Source organism: Hipposideros armiger, unplaced genomic scaffold (genome assembly GCF_001890085.2).
Source record: "Hipposideros armiger isolate ML-2016 unplaced genomic scaffold, ASM189008v1 scaffold_121, whole genome shotgun sequence".
Classification (NCBI taxonomy): Eukaryota; Metazoa; Chordata; class Mammalia; order Chiroptera; family Hipposideridae; genus Hipposideros; species Hipposideros armiger.
The window spans coordinates 2,125,682-2,131,681 of NW_017731471.1; the positions used below are offsets into that span (position 1 = coordinate 2,125,682).

The 6,000-nt window shown below is 39.6% G+C and overlaps 1 protein-coding gene across 2 annotated transcripts in view; it reads left to right on the forward strand.

The window, feature by feature from the left end:
- Positions 1-6,000, forward strand: part of GPR174 (G protein-coupled receptor 174) — an 81,822-nt gene that overhangs the window by 17,635 nt on the left and 58,187 nt on the right. Inside the window, exon 1 of one of the 2 annotated variants that reach the window (XM_019648165.1) lies at positions 5,626-5,715. The exons of the other annotated variant lie outside the window; for it this stretch is intronic. The gene's annotated coding sequence lies outside the window, so the exon portion shown is untranslated. Of the gene's footprint in view, positions 1-5,625; positions 5,716-6,000 lie in introns of those variants that run through there. 2 annotated transcript variants of the gene reach the window in all.

The window sequence follows — 6,000 nt, forward strand, 5'->3', positions numbered from 1 at the left end:
AGGCACTCTAGTTTAAGGATTGCAGACAGGCTTTAGTGTATTTTACATTTTTGAATATTTATCTTCTTAATCTTAATTGGTTTAAACAAAAATTCCAAAGAGTTTTATATCACACTGATTCACTATGAAGTTAGATGGTTTAGGAATGTCCTAAGGGTTCTCAACATGTGAATTTTGATTTTTACTATTTCTTTGAGTGACTCTTATTTTCCAACCAATTCTATCCCCCTTTGCATACTGTGATATAAAATAGTTTATCAATCTTACCTCCCCATTGAAGATAATCTATGTTGGGTCACCTAATACCCATTTTAAACCCTAGTTTGACTTCTTGTACTTTTAAGTCTGGAAAACTAAAATCTTCATTTAAATTATTTTTTTGGAAGCTGGTGTACAGGTACGTGCCCCAGGTTTTGTTAAGCATATGAAACTTCACGATACTTGGAAGTAGAAGAAAGCAATATGTGAGGCTATAGCCATATTGGGGTGGATCTTCTGGAACTCATATGGCAGAGGCATTTGGTTCTTTTAGAGAATCTGGGCAAAGTTCCACATCCAGTCCCTAATGTCATAAATACTGGGTGGTGGATGGTGACCACACTGGTGTTTCTGCTAAATTGTGCCCATGGTGTGGCTGAGCATTGCTCTTGGCTGAATTGTCCCTGGCTGTGTGGCATCTAACCCTCATTTTTTTTAAGCTGAGCCATCCTGCCACCTGTTGGCAGCTAACCCAGATTTTTTCTCTCTCCTGGAGATCCAGTGATTTATCTAATAATCTTTAGTGAATCTATTTCTGTTTAAGTTGAGTCTATTTTAGAGTGTCTATAACTAATAACATAACCTATGTAGCTTAAACATCTTACCCCAACCACAATAGCTAGATCCATTTGAAAATATATTAGTTGAATGATTTAAGGCTTAGAAGACTTCCTTGTATTCATTTCTGTATTGAGTCTACAGTGTCCCTGGTCTTGAATATATCTAATCAGGCCTTTCCCACAGTTAGTAAAATCTGGGAAAACCAAAAACCTATCTTATTTAGAAAGCTAAATGATGGACAAAGAGATTTCTTGTGGGTGTGTTAAAAACACTGAACCAGAGTTGAGAGATTGTGTTCTAGTTTTGGCTTTTCTACTTCTTAGCTATGAGAACATATGTAATTCCCTTACTTTCTTTGGGCCTTAGTTTCCTTAACTGAAAAAATGAAGTTAGTGATTTTAAAATTTGTGGGAGTCATGGACTCTTAAGAAGCTTATGAAAACTATGGAACTTTTTCAAACTAAAATATAGCCACAGAATCAATGCCCGTCTCTCCCCCCCCCCCGTGTGTGTGTGTGACCCCCCCACACACACAATTTCAGAGATTCTCTAGGCTGAAGAACCTGTGCTTTAAGATTTCATTAAAAATTGTGGCAATAGCCCTAATATCCAACATTTCCTTATCCTTTTTACCATTCTCCTCTTCTGCCATTACTGAAAATACCAGCATTAGCCTGCATCCAACACTCTGAGCACCCTGTTTGCCACCCACAGTGACCCTCAGCAAGGAAACATCAAGGAAAATTAAGACAAGATAAGAGAGATCATCTCAGACTCAAAATAATTTCCACTGAGCTCATTCTGATTATACTATATTGGACAAGATTTGTAAGGCTCTGGGCTTCAGTTTCCTCACCTGTAAAATGAGGAAGTTGACAGAACAGTGGTTTGTAACCACTTGGGTAATCACTATTTGAAAACCTTCTCTTGCTGTATCCTTCCTGATTGCACTTCCTGATAGCAGACAGTCTGATGTAGCAATGCTCATTAGTCCAGTGGTTCATAACATGTTTAGGTCCCAGTTCCTTTCAATAATCACATTAAAATGTAGACCTTCTCCCCAAAAAGTACACCTATGAGTGCACACAGAAATTTCATAAATATTTTCAGAGATTCCAGAACCTTCTAAAGTCCATGCATAGCTCATCAGTAAAAACGCATGCACAGGAAGATGTCTAAGAATCCTTTTACTTGCAAAACTCTGTGAGTTTCTTCTGTGGTCAGGATATTTGGCCCAAGGCAAAATTGTGTGGGGAACACTTCTCCACACCCTTCCCATTATTCAGAATTATTTTCCTGTTATTTGTCCTGAAACTCCCAGGGTCTCTACTGAGAGTAGATTTACCTGATAAACTTACACTAAGCAAGGAATTTGAGGCTATACATGTTGCCCTTCTCAACAGCATTTTGCTTTTGCCAAAAAAAAAAACCACAGAAGGGACAGAACAAAAAAGAACTTACCTGAACTATTGACTTTTCAGACCTGGTGTGTCAGGTATATGAGTAGGTTTTTGAGGGGTATAACAGTTGCATAGAGTATTGTATTGAAAGGAATAAATGACCCTCTAGTCTGTCTTTGGAAAAAGGTATTTATTTCTCTGCAGGGCTTTGTTCACATGTGTATATCTGAATACAGTGTGTATAAGGTGACCTTTGTGGGCTCCAGCTGAATCCCCTATTAACAAGGGTCCAATACAGCAGATACCCTCATTACCTGTTTATTGCTAATTATAAGGACTTAAAATCAATAACAATAAAACCACCTCAGCCTTGTATTCTAATCTGAGCATATAGATCCAAATAGTACCCCTTTTCTCTATTCCCTTGAGTGCTATTTTTTTAATTGGGAAATCCAGTACTTATTTACACTTAACCTGTGATTTTTATTTATTTTTGTTTATTTACTTTTTTTTAGATTTTTATTGGGGAATTGGGGCAATGAGAACAGCACTGGGGAATTGGGGGAAGGGGAACAGACAAGTTGCTGTCGTTTTGTTCTTCAGTCTAGTTGTGGAGGACATTGCTTCACTGGCCCAAGTTGGCACCATCATTGCGCTCTTCCCGGGCGAGGCAGATCAGTTGCCGGCTTCTGGACGGCTGCTCACTGCGGCTGCTGGCCGCTCACGCTGGCTGCTGGCTACACACGGCAGCCCATGGCAGCCCATCTACCGTTGCCAGCGACTCATCGCAGCCCAGCCCCAGTTTGAGCTGTTGTTCAGCATCTTAGCTGTAGAGGGCAGTGTCACTGGCCCTCATATGTGGGATCCGAATCAGGGCCCTCAGGCGTCCCATGCCAGCCCTTAACCAATGCGCCACTCGGCCGGCCCTGGTCTTTATTCTTAATTTGAATGGGCTTGACCATCTTCTTTTTAAGTAGATCTAATTGAGACAAAATGTCCACCCTTTTATGTATAAAGAGCCATACAACTTAGCTTTTGAGTCTGATATATGACTTTTCCTCTGTAACTAACTAGACAAAGTCTTGCCACAGATGATATAACAACAAATAAATCACCTATTTCATAGATGCCATAAGGCTTTGGCCAGATGGAAAGGACATTGGTGAAGATACTGTCTTAAAAGTCAAGAAACTTGGGTGTAGATCCCAGCTTTATCATTAACTCACTATAAGACAACAGCCTGAATCCTTCTCTCTTACCTTCTTCATCTTTAAAATGACAGCTTAGACTAAATCATCACTCATATCCCCTTCAGCTCTGATATACTATTATTATTTGGCCAATTTGGAGTGGAATTTAACAATGTTCCTATAGGGGTATCCTTTTGATTCTAATCAGGTTAAAGTTCTCTGACTTAAAACAGAAAGATAAATGCTGTCTAACTCAGGAAATTTCACCACTAGGTGTTTTATTTCCAAATACATGAAGGTTGTTTCCTATGAGTTCTATTCGAGGCAGCAGGCTAAAGAAAATCGAGACTTATACACCTGCACCCAAAGCTTATTTGGTGAAAGCAGACAGAAGAAAAATGAAAATACTAAATGGTGAGCTTATACAAAGCAGCAAATTAGTTGGGCTTTTAGAAATCTGAATAATATCTTTCTGTTCTTTACTTATTGAAATCCTGCTATTTTTAATAGGCCCAGCCCAAACTCTCCTCCTGGAAGACTTGCCTGACTTTCATCCTGAAATTCAACTCCTTATCACCGTCCTCCAGGATCCCTGACTTCCTCTGTGAAATCTTACATCACTAGATATGACACTCTTAGGCCCTTATCACATACATGTTGCCTTATATTTGTGGCAATTGCATAATGTCATATCTGCTTATCTAGATTCTAAAACACTGCTGGGAGGCGGCCTCTTTCTTTTACCATCAACACCCTCCCACTTGTTTCCTGCGTTCTCTCCTCCCCCGCTGTATTTGAATCACTGGTCTGCTTTTAGCAGTTATTCAATAGATGTTTGCTGAATGGAGTTAAGACTGTGTGAGGGGAGAGAACATCACAATAAAACTCTAGACACACCAAAAGCAAGTAGGAAACTATTTTTAAATAAACAAAGACCCACCCCCATATTCTGCCAGACGCTGGAGTACAGAATAAAAAGATAAAGCAGAGGCAATATGTTTTAGTCTGCTGTCAACGTATCTGACCTAATGCAAATTTAGATTAATTTACTTTTTTTTCTATTTTATTTTCCCCCACATGCTCAGAACTATTCTCACCATAGCTTGCCTAGTACAAAATCATTAAAGATTGCTTTGGCAGTTCAGTTTTACCATCCTGGAATCTCTTCAGTTTTCTTTTATATCTTATCTTTCAAATTGTAGCAAATTGATTCATACCAAGGTTTTTAAGTAAGTATATTTTTAGGAGCATCAAGATTTGAAAATCAAGACTTTAGGAAGAAGGGAATGCTTACCTTCAAATGACTGATGTTTCAGGTATTAGTGAAGGAAATATTTTGAGGCAGAGAGCCTTACAGGTACTCTCTATAATATACCACACAGATATGTCCTGCACTATCATACTTCTTTCTCCCATGGCCTATGTGAAAAATTCTCTTGCTCTAATCTAGAGATCTTGAGGGTTACCTTTGGCTGCCTTCTGTTCATCTTCTGGTGGTGCTGGTGGTGGGAGTAGTGGTGGGGCATTAGGTGCCTAATACAGTATGACACCAGGCTCTCAGGCTCCGAGGTTCCTTGAAGCATTATCTTCAAGGGGATATGACTATGGGTCTGGGCTACAGGAAACCAGCCTCTTTTCACCCAATCCTCCCTAATCACTCAGAGGAAATGGGAGCTTACCTGCACTCCCTGGGTAGACAGGAAATGGGAGGTGAGTTAAGCATGGACAAATCCCTCTTAAAAAGTAGAGTATTTATTTCAATGGCAGAAGTTTGGAGGTTTGTATATCCAAGAATATCCTAGGCAGAGGTCAACTCCAGCTTGACTTCTTGTACTGGTAGTTACCTAAGGGACATCTTTAGAAAGGGAGTGTCCACTTTGGTACCTGAACACAGCAACTGTGGGGCTATAGAAAGGATCAGTGAAGATTTCAGTGGTCCACTAACTATGGAAGGGGCCAGAAGGCACCTAGCTTAAGCAAAGGGTTCCATAAACAAATAGGCTGTGTATTATCACAAACTCAAAGCTGAGCACAACAACCACAGGATTGGAAGACAATGCACTGTAGCCCTATAAATAGAAACCAGAGTTTCTTTGCTAAGTGTAAAGCTTTGCAGGCTCTACATACAGCCCATAGCATGGCATTGCACCCTGCATGTTAATGAGAAAGAGAGAGAGAGAGAGAGAGAGAGAGAGAGAGAGAGAGAGCTGCCCCCTGGAAAACGGAAATGTTCAGTGTGCACAGAGTGCCTTGCATATTTCACTCTGACATTTCATTACCATGTTTTCCAACATGGTAGTGGTTAGGTAATGCTGATAATTTTATGTCTTTTTTTTTCCTTTTGCTTTCTTCATTTTCTTTAGGCTTTCTTTTTTGGTTTCGTTTTGTTTTATTCCTTTTTTTGCTCCCTCTTTCCCTTCGTTCTTTTATTTGTTTCCCTTTCTTTCTCTCTCCTTTCCCTTTTCCTTTCTTTCTTTCTTTCTTTCTTTCTTTCTTTCTTTCTTTCTTTCTTTCTTTCTTTCTTTCTTTCTTTCTTTCTTCCTTCCTTCCTTCCTTTCTGGTAATGAAGGGGGATTGGATTGGTTGTTCTC